At 40.5% G+C, this 9940-nt stretch overlaps 1 non-coding gene across 1 annotated transcript; it reads left to right on the forward strand.

Moving 5' to 3' along the window:
- Positions 1–1056: 1056 nt before the first annotated feature.
- Positions 1057–1197, forward strand: LOC119035128 (U4 spliceosomal RNA). Its single transcript, XR_005079722.2, has one exon. It is a non-coding gene; the product is annotated as a U4 spliceosomal RNA (small nuclear RNA).
- The last annotated feature ends 8743 nt before the right edge of the window (positions 1198–9940 follow it).

Below are 9940 nucleotides of genomic sequence, written 5' to 3' on the forward strand. Positions count from 1 at the left end.
TTACTTGGCATTAATTTTTATTTTTTTTAATATTGCATTAAAATATGTGCCTTGATTAGAGTATTTTGGTGCTCTCTTAAATTTTGCAGCTGAAACTAGTGCCTCATTTCTTCCCCCTAATCTTCTCAGTCTATTTGCAGAGACATATAGGTATATCTAAAGAACAAGCAGTAAAAGCAAGCAAGAAAGCATGATTTCTAAATAAAATGGTTGATTTCTTCAATGAGGGATGACTTCACAGTTTCTTTCATTGCAAAAATGCAGCCCATTTTATGGAAAGGGCACACAGATATTGGCAAACCCTGTTTAAATACAGTAGGCACAGTTTGATAACATCATCTGTTTTCCTTGACAAAGAAAAATCATGACATGGTGGTTTTGATGGCTTTAGGCCACATGTAAGACATTTTATGAATATGCTATATTCACTTTAAGAAAACATCTAAAGCAAAAATCTTTTCAAGTTGAACATGAGTATGAGGGAGTTGGATATAGGGTAAGTTTTAGAGCATGGCCCCAAGTCTTTCAAAATCCTCTCATTGAAAGGTGAGGGAGATGGGGTGCCAGTGGGCATACTTCTTGACTATGGGCAGCCTTATGACTCCTTCAACCAAGAGACTGCAATGAACCAAATAATAAGGTTGGGTCATAAAAGGCAATGCAGCATCTCCTTATGCACTAGAGCACTCTAGCTTGGAGCCCTGAGCTGCTATAGAAAAGTCTAGCTACCTTGAGACCACTAGCTATTTAGAAACTGAGCCACATAAGGAAGCAAAGAGCAGGTGCACACTCTCCCTCACCTTTCTTTCCCTACAGGCATGCATCACCTAAACTCTAAGCATCCCATGAGACTTGCAACTGGGGAGCAATGGGCAGTGGCAGCTTTTCCCAGGTGAACCCCTGAAACATGACTCCAAGACCCCCTTTTCTCTGACTTCCCAGTGAGCTAAGACAGTCTGCCTAGGCTCTCTCGTGTTGTTTCTTCCATCCTAAGTCCTTCTTTGTTTCACTGTCCCTGGCTTCAATAAACCTACCCTCAAAATTTAAAAAAAAAAATGCTTTGCACAGTGGCAGTATCGTAGCCAATGAGGTTTATCTGAGGTGTGATTATTGCTAATAGAAAACTTTTCCCAGTACCCTGCTGTGATGACTTGAAATATAGTCAGCACTGGCAATTTTTGACAATCTCCATGGAGACTAAAAACAAAAAACAAACACTGACTACAGGTGCTCCTGTCAGCCATTCTAGTCTTGACCAGCCCAGCCCAAGGGATGAGACCTAAGACCTCAAAGGGAGAGATTTACCATCTCTGCTTTGTCAATCTGAATCCCTGGCCCACAGAATTTGTGAGCACAAAATAATTGTTTCAATATGATAAATTTGGGTCAATGTATTATGTGGCAGTAGAAACTGCAATAAACTATGAGGTCCAAAAACCTATCAACATAAATGGATAGATTCATTATTCAAAAATATTCCAATCTTCTCCAGAATGGTAGTTTATAATATTTTTAAATTATACTTTATTGGCAATGCTATTATAGTTGTCCTGATCTTTTCTCCTTTGCCATCCTCCACCCAGCACCCTCCATTCCCTCAGGCAATCCCCACACCTTTGTTTATCCATTGGCCACGGCTATTCTGTAACTACCAATTTGTACTTCTTAATCCCCTCATCTCTTCACGCATTCCCCTAAACACCCCTTCCACCTGGCAACCATCAAAATGCTGTCTGTATCCATGATTCTATCTCTGTTGTTCTCGTTTCCTTAGTTTGTTTTTTAGATTCAGTTGTTTAGTATTGCCATTTCATTGTTCATACTTTTGTTCTTCTTTTTCTTCAATAAGTCCCTTTAACGTCTCATATAATAATGGTTTGGTGATGGTGAACTTCTTTAGGTTTTTCTTGTCTTGGAAGCTCTTTATCTGCCCTTCAACTCTAAATGACACCTTTGCTGGGTAGAGCAATCTTGGCTGTAGGTCCCTGCTTCTCATGATTTTGAAAGTTTCTTGCCAAACCCTTCTAGCCTGAAAAGTTTCTTTTAAGAAATCAGCTGATAGTTTCATGAGAACTCTCCTGTAGAAAACTAACATCTTTTGTCTTGCTGCTTTTAAGATTCTCTCTCAATCATTCACCTTTGGCATTTTAATTATGATGTGTCTTGGAGTGGGCCTCTTTGTACCCATCTTGTTTGGGACTCTGTGCTTCCTCGACTTGCATGTCTACTTTCTGCACCAAATTAGGGAAGTTTTCTTTTATGATTTTTTCAAATAGATTTCCAATTTCTTGCTCTTTCTCTTCTCCTTCTGACACCCATATGATGCGAATGTTGAAATGCTTGAAGTCGTCCCAGAGTCTGCTTCTACTGTCTTCATTTTGGGGGGATTCTTTTTTCTTGTTGTTGTTCTGATTGGTTGTTTTTTGCTTCTGATGTTCCAGATCATTGATTTGATTCTCAGCTTCATTCACTCTATTGTTGTTTTCCTGTGAATTGTTCTTTACTTCAATTAGTGTATTCTTCATTTCTGACTAGGTCTTTCTTATGCTGTTGAGGTCCTCACTAAATTCCTTGAGCATCCTTATAACCAGTGTTTTGAATTCTGCATCTGATAGATTGCTTACCTCCGTTTCCTGAAGTTTATCTCTTTTTGTGGAGTTGTGATCTGTCCTTTCATTTGGGCTATGTCTCCTAATTTTGTCTCCTAATTTTGTCTTTGTCTCCTAATTTTGGCAGCCTCCCTATGTTTGTTTCTATGTATTAGGTAGAGCTGCTATGACTCCTTATTTTAGTAGTATGATTTGATGTAGTAGGTGTCCTATAGGTTACTGTAGCACAGCCTCCCCTATCACCCAAGCTGGGCATCACCCATCCTTTATGTAGGCTGAGGACACTCTCCTCCTATAGTTGAGCCTTGATTGCTGTTGGCAAAGCAATGCGAGGGATTTACCCAGACCAGTCAGCCGTGAAGACAGGCTGTGACCACTGACCAGAAAACTCCGCCCTTCCATGAAGGATCAGTTGTGCAAGGGCAGGGTGGTGGTACTCGACAGGGTCAAGCTATCCACTGGGCATGCAGGTTCTGGGGATTCCTGGGTGGTGCCAGCCAATATCAGCCCCAACCTGTGTTCCACCTGGGGCCACCCTACATGAGCTATACAGCAATCTGAGATGCTGATACTTGTGCTAGGCTTGGAGGTTCCCAGGAGAAGCCAAGCTGCACATAAAGGCTGGCTGCTGCTAGTGACAGGCCTGGGGCCACCTAGCAAGATGTATGGAGGCTGGAGGCTTGCTGAGGAAAGCAGTTGCTTGTTTGAGAGAATTTAGGAAGTTGTGAAACATGAGCCAAGAGCAGCCACTCATATGAAAAAGCCAGGGTTAACAGCTTGGATGACCCAAAAGTTGGGTGGGGCAGAGCCTTAGGAAATCTCCAAGGTGGGACAAACAGTGTTACCCAGGTTGATGGGTTGCAGATATGGCCCCCACCTGCCAGCTCTGTGGCTCTATGTGGGGAGGCTTCAGAAAATGGCCTCTGCTTGCAGTTCTATCTAGGAGAAAGCCATCCCCCAGCTCTTGCCTTGATGCCGGATACTTTAGTTCCTCCCCATATGCCACTGGTGCCTTTCAAGCTGCTACCCCAGTGCTAGAGCTCAGAGGTAGTGAGTCTGAGTAAGTCCATGTGCAAGCCCTTTACAGCACTTCTTGGGAATCCAGTAATTCCTTTCACTGACTCAAACCCTACTGGTTTTTGCAGCCAGAAGTTAGGGGGCCTTATCTTCCTGGCACTGGAACCCTGGGCTAGGGGGCCTGGTGTGGAGGTGGGACCCCTCATTGCCGAGATATTCCTCCTGAATTTTTATCTACCACATGTGGGTTTGCAACCAGCCTGTTCCATGTCTTCGCATCTCCACCCCTTCTACCAGTCTGGATGTAAATGTTTTCTTTAATTCCATAGTTGTCAGACTTCCATTCAACTCAATTTCTGAAGATTATGAGTCATGGCTGTTCTATAGCTTAGTTGTAATTTTGATATGGTTGTGTGAGGAGGACAGCCATGTTTACTTACACCTCCATCTTGTCCAGAAGTCCTCTACAGTACTTTGAAATAAAAGTTTTTCCAAACAATCTGAACTAATCTTTGTGTATTATGCACATGCGTATTGTCCCACTTGAGGTTTTGTGTTATAGCTTCAGAGCAGTGAAACATATAAAGCCTGTTAACTAGCCTTGCTAATTCTTTCTGTTCAAATTGCTTAATTGTGAGAGCCTCCATAGTTATTTTAAGATAGAAGGATTACAGTTAGCAAACATTCCTCTTTGAGCCTCCATTGCAAATTTTATCCCATGAATGCAGATGTTAGTAAAATGTATTTTTAAGCTTCCCAACAAGAGAATTGATTAGTACAACTTTTCTGGTGGTGACTTTATGTCATGTCTATGAGTTTAGCAGTTCTAGGAGTAAAAATGTCAATATGATTGCTGACATTTTAAAGACTAACAAAATCATTATTTTTGTTTGTATTATAAAGCCACAAAAATAATACTAACTCCCACAATGCTTCTGTTTTTGTTTTGTGTAATTTGTCCTCAAAACAATGTATATGGTAAGGATAATAATAAAATCCTATAAATAGACAAAATTCTCCTCAGACTATGCGAACTTTGTGCTTTACTGCCCAGGGAATCCAGGTTCTCAACTTTATGATAAGATGTAATATACCCATATATATATTTTTTTCTTTTCTTCCTTTTTTCTTTTCTCTTTTTTTTTTCCTAGATATCTCCTGCCTGGTTTATCTCCTTAGTCATTGTTCATGAGCCTCTGAGAAGCCGTAGGAATGCGCAGGTGCAGGCTCAAGGCCCACTTTCCTTCCAGTGTTGTAGATGGGGCAGAGCTCCAAGCTCCCCTACGCCCCATGGACCGAGCCTGGGGAAAGCGGAGGAAGGTATAAAATGTAAAAGTCAATCACTAGCCTGGAAGGTAGAATTTTTTTTTGAAAAAAAAAGAATGATATAGAATAACAGTGCTTCTATAAGTTGTAGACATCATGGTAGACTTATAACATTACAACATTACACAAACATTATGGGAATGATTTATCCTAGCATAAATGTTTGGATTGAAGATCATAGGGTGTATTACTTTTTGTTTTTACCATCCAGCTATCAAATGTCATTAAAATGAACAATGTGCCCTGACTAGGTGCCTTGGTTGGAGTGTCATCCCAAGGCACCAGGGTTGTGGGTTTGAGCCCAGGTCAGGGTACATACAAGAATCAACCAATGAATGCATAAATAAGTAGAACAACACATTAATCTCTCTCTATGCACTCCCTTCCTCTCTCTCTATAATTAATCAGATTATTAATAATCTGATAAAATAGATTATTTTTCCAAACAGGGCATACGAAGGGCCTACAGGCACATGGAAAGGTGTTTCACATCCTAACAAGAAAATGTAAATCAAAACCACAATAAAATATCACCAAAAATACAAGAAATTGAGTGTTTGTGGGGCATAAATTTAAAAAAATGTAATTTAGGTTAAATGAACAATTTTTTTCTTTTTTCCTTCAGCTTTACTGAAATATAGTTGGTATATAACATAAGTTTAAAGTGCACTGTGTGACTATTTAACATGTATACTCTACAAAATGTTCACCACATTAAGGGCAGTTAACAATAATTACCATCTTATTGTTGGTGTTATGTTGAGAACATTTCAGATCTCTCTTTTTGAGAAAATTGGATAGCCACATGCAGAAAAATCTTACAGCACTCACAAAAATGAACTGGAAATGGATTAAGACTTAAACATAACACCTGAAACTGTAGGACTCCTAGAAAAAAACATGGGACAAAAACTCCTTGACATTGGCCTTGGCAGCAATTTTCTGGATAGAACACAGAAAACAGAGGCAACAGAAGTAAAAATCAATAAGTGGAACTACATCAAACTAAAAAGCTTCTACACAGCAAAGAAACAATCAATAAAATTAAAAGGCAACCTATGAAATGAGAGAAAGTATTTGTAAATCATACATCTGAAAAGAGATTAACTTCCAAATACATAAAGAACTCCTACAACTCAGTGGCAAACTAAATAAATAAATAAAGTTAAAAATGATCAGAGGACCTGAATAGATTATTTTTCCAGAACAGGATAGAAAGCTAACAATAGAAAGGTGTTTAATAGAAAAGTAAATAGAACCACAATAAAATATCACCAAAAATACAAGAAATTAAGTGTTTGTGGGGCATAAAAGCAAACACTTGTGCACTACTGGTGGTAGTGCAAATTGACACAGCTATTATGGAAAACAGTGTAGAAGTTCCTCAAAAAATTAGAAATACAACTACCATATGATCCAGTAACCCCAATTTGGGGGATAATCGAAAGAAATGGGAGTCAGGATCTCAGAGAGATGTCTGCACTCCTGTAGTCTTTGCAGCATTACTCACAACAGCCAAGGCATGGAAACAACCTCAGGGTCCCTTGAAGGACGAACAGATAATGAAGATGCGATACATGCATCCATACCCTCCAACCCCCAAAGAAGGGGATTCTGCAGTTTTTGACAACTCAGATGAAACCTGAAGGTATTATGCTAAGTAAAATAAGTCAGACAGAAAAAGACCATACTCAATGATCGCAAACGTGGAATATAAAAACCCCAAACTCAGAGAAACAGACAATAGAGCGGAGGTTACCAGGAACCCGGGAGGTGGAGGAAATGGGGAGTTATTTGTCAAAGTACAAACTTCCGCTTATAGGATTAACACATTCTGGGGATCTAATTAATGTACAGTGTGATGATTATAGCTAATAATGCTGTATTGTATGTTTCAATACTGCTAAGAGAGTAGATCTTAAATATTCCCACTACAAAAAAGAAATGGTAATTATGTGACAGGTTGGAGGTGGCATCTAATGCTATGGTGGTAATAATTTTGCCATATATATGTCTCAAATCAGCTCCCTCACACTCACACTGTGATTTGTTAATTATGTCTCAAGAAGCCTGTAGGGACAAAAGCAACTTTCAAGTATACGATACAGTTTTGTTATCTATAGTCACCATGCTGTACATTAGGTCCCCAGAACTTACTCCTCTTAGAACTAAGTTTGTATCCTTCCACCAACATCCCACCACCCCCCCAACCCATCATCCCCTGGTAATCACTCTTCTACTGTCTGGTCCTGTGAGTTTGGCTTTTTTCAGATTCCACATATAAGTCAGATTATAGAGTATTTGTCTTTGACTTATTTCACTTAACGGTATGCCCTCAAGTTTCCAATTATTTTTAAATTATGAAATACAGAACAGTGTATCTTCTTTCAAAATCAGGAATTAAAACATAAACCAAACTTTAAGAGTACCTTCAAACACTTTAGTGAAATACCAAACATATTCCAAATCAATTTCTGAAAGTTACTGTTGACCAAGCAGAATAAGAAACACAAAACTGATGAAGTGGTAATGAGAGCATACTTCAGTCAGTTGGTATTGTTATGTTTTAGTGAAGTCCGTTATGCATTAAATTAGACATGAATTCATCATTACTAAACATGTTCACTTGGACACTGAGAAATTGGAAATAGCAGCAGAAACTCTGCCTCCTTGGAGGTTTATGTTAGGTAAGTGACTTATGTTCTGTGCTTTATGTTCCCCAAGTGTTATTGGGGAACAAGAATAACATTCAGTGGCAGAACTGGGAACAGGTGCCACCACATTAGACAGCTTACAGGGTAGCCATATAGCTTGGAAACACTGATATTTTATTATTTCACAGATAGAATCCCCGCAATTACTTCTTATTGCAGCTCTAGGTTTATTGCGTGAAAGACCAAAATCAACTGAGGAAATGATGTAGGATCTTGAGCTTTATAGAACCTACAGCTATGCCATTATTTTTAATTGAGTTTTGCATCAAAGTTTATAAATATTTTATCCATTGTAAACGGTTCACCACACACTCTCTTCTACCTCTCCTTATCTTCACTATTCTCACACATACATATACATACACACACACCCATGCACGCTTGCTTTCACTGAGCAACTATGTAAGCAGAAAGCAGCTTTCACCAGAGGAAATTTTATATATCTACCACCATGAACACCCCCTCCCAACAAATCTTAAAAAAACCCAAAACAAAAACCATTATGCAAATAATCTTCTAAAATTATTCTACTTCCTTTTATGGTCATTTGTGGGAGGCACATTTAAAGGAAGGGAAGTTTCGAAAGTCTGGTTCAACCACCAGAAAATATGAAGTTAAAGAAACAGATAAAGCAAGTGGGGAGGGGCAGGCACAACAAGAAGGCAGGATGGGAGCAAAAACCATGGAAATGGGAAGTGGAAGCAAAGGGAGGGAGGAACCAGGGAAGGAGCAACACGTACCCAGGCCCAGCTTGCCCTAAATGTCGCCTTGGTCAAGCTCGCCTGGCTGGGGACTGGCATGGGGAAAGGGGTGGCCTGCATTCCACCCTCTTGGGCAAGTCCCAGCAATCTTTGAACCTATTTCATTACCTGTACAATGTAAACAAAGCTTTCGTCCTTTGTTAGTGTAATTCTTTTTTTTAAATATATTTTATTGATTATTCCATTACAGTTGTCCCATTCTCCCCTTCATTCACCTCCACCCAGCACACCCCCTCCCATTCCCCCCTTTAGTTCATGTCCATGTGTCATAAGTTCTTTAGCTTTTACACTTCCCATATTATTCTTGCCCTTCCCCCTGTCTATTTTCTACCTACCATCTATGCTACTTATTTTCTATACCTTCTCCCCCCTTCTCCTCAACCCACTCCCGTTAACCCTCCATGTGATCTTCATTTCTATGGTTCTGCACCTGATCTAGCTGTCTGCTTAGTTTGCTTCTGTTTTAGGTGTGATTGTTGATAACTGTGAGTTTGCTGTCCTTTTCACTGTTCATATTTTTTATCTTTTTCTTAGATAAGTCCCTTTAACATTTCATATAAGGGCTTGGTGATCTTATTTCTAATACACCTTGATCTTCATTTGAGCTTGAAATAGCTTAACTAATGTTCACTCCTCAAAGCTCTTTAAGTGCTTTCAGGGGGCATCCTTTCAAGATGCCATTCCTGGATAATTCAAACAAAAACTACATTTAAGTTAAATTAAAATTACATTAATTTCGTGGAGTCAGAGTAGATACTGCTTATCCCAGCATTCACACACAAAGCTACCATTCTATGGATGCCGCTCTTCTGGTTTGCACACTGAGAGAACACAAAAACAAGCAAAAGCTTTCAAATAATAATAATACATTTTACAACGTACTCTGAACAAAACCCAGCTTGGAAGGAAATGAGCTAGGGGAGGGTTGCCCTTATTTTCCCCCTTATTCGGAAATGGGCACGGTTCAAAGCCTTCACTTGAAGTCTTAGGAAATTACAAAAAAGCGTTCCCTTCACAAAGGACACTTAGACTGCCAACAGGCAGAAAACCTGCCCAACCTGCCCGCCCCGCAAGAAGCATCAGAGCTGGACTAGGTGGGAGGGTCCTGCAGTGATGTCACAGAGGCGGTACACCGCGGGGGCAACGGGAGAGACTGGTTACGTCACAGCGGCCGGAGAAAGCGTGGAAGTTAGATCCGGCTGCTGGCGGAGGGAGCTGCTGGACCTCGCGAGCGAACAAGCTCAGTGCGCATGAGCCAAGTGGCCTTGATTGGCAGCTCTTCCGGCTTGTGAGCGGCTTTTCCCGGCAGCCCGTGCATACTGGTAGGCTGGAGGCTTTCTAGAAATGACGAGGATGTGCTCCTCCCTCTCGGCCCTTGGAAATCAGTTTGCCCCCTACAGCCCAGGGTGGCCCAGCGGCGTCTGGCCCATGTTCTCTGGTAGAGCTGGGCATTGTTGCCCCCGGCCTAGCTTTATGAGGCTTGGCGGGGATACCCTGGCCTGCGGAGTACAGG

The sequence above is a fragment of the Artibeus jamaicensis genome, unplaced genomic scaffold, assembly GCF_021234435.1.
Source record: "Artibeus jamaicensis isolate MK-2021 breed Jamaican fruit bat unplaced genomic scaffold, CSHL_Jam_final scaffold_474, whole genome shotgun sequence".
NCBI lineage: Eukaryota > Metazoa > Chordata > Mammalia > Chiroptera > Phyllostomidae > Artibeus > Artibeus jamaicensis.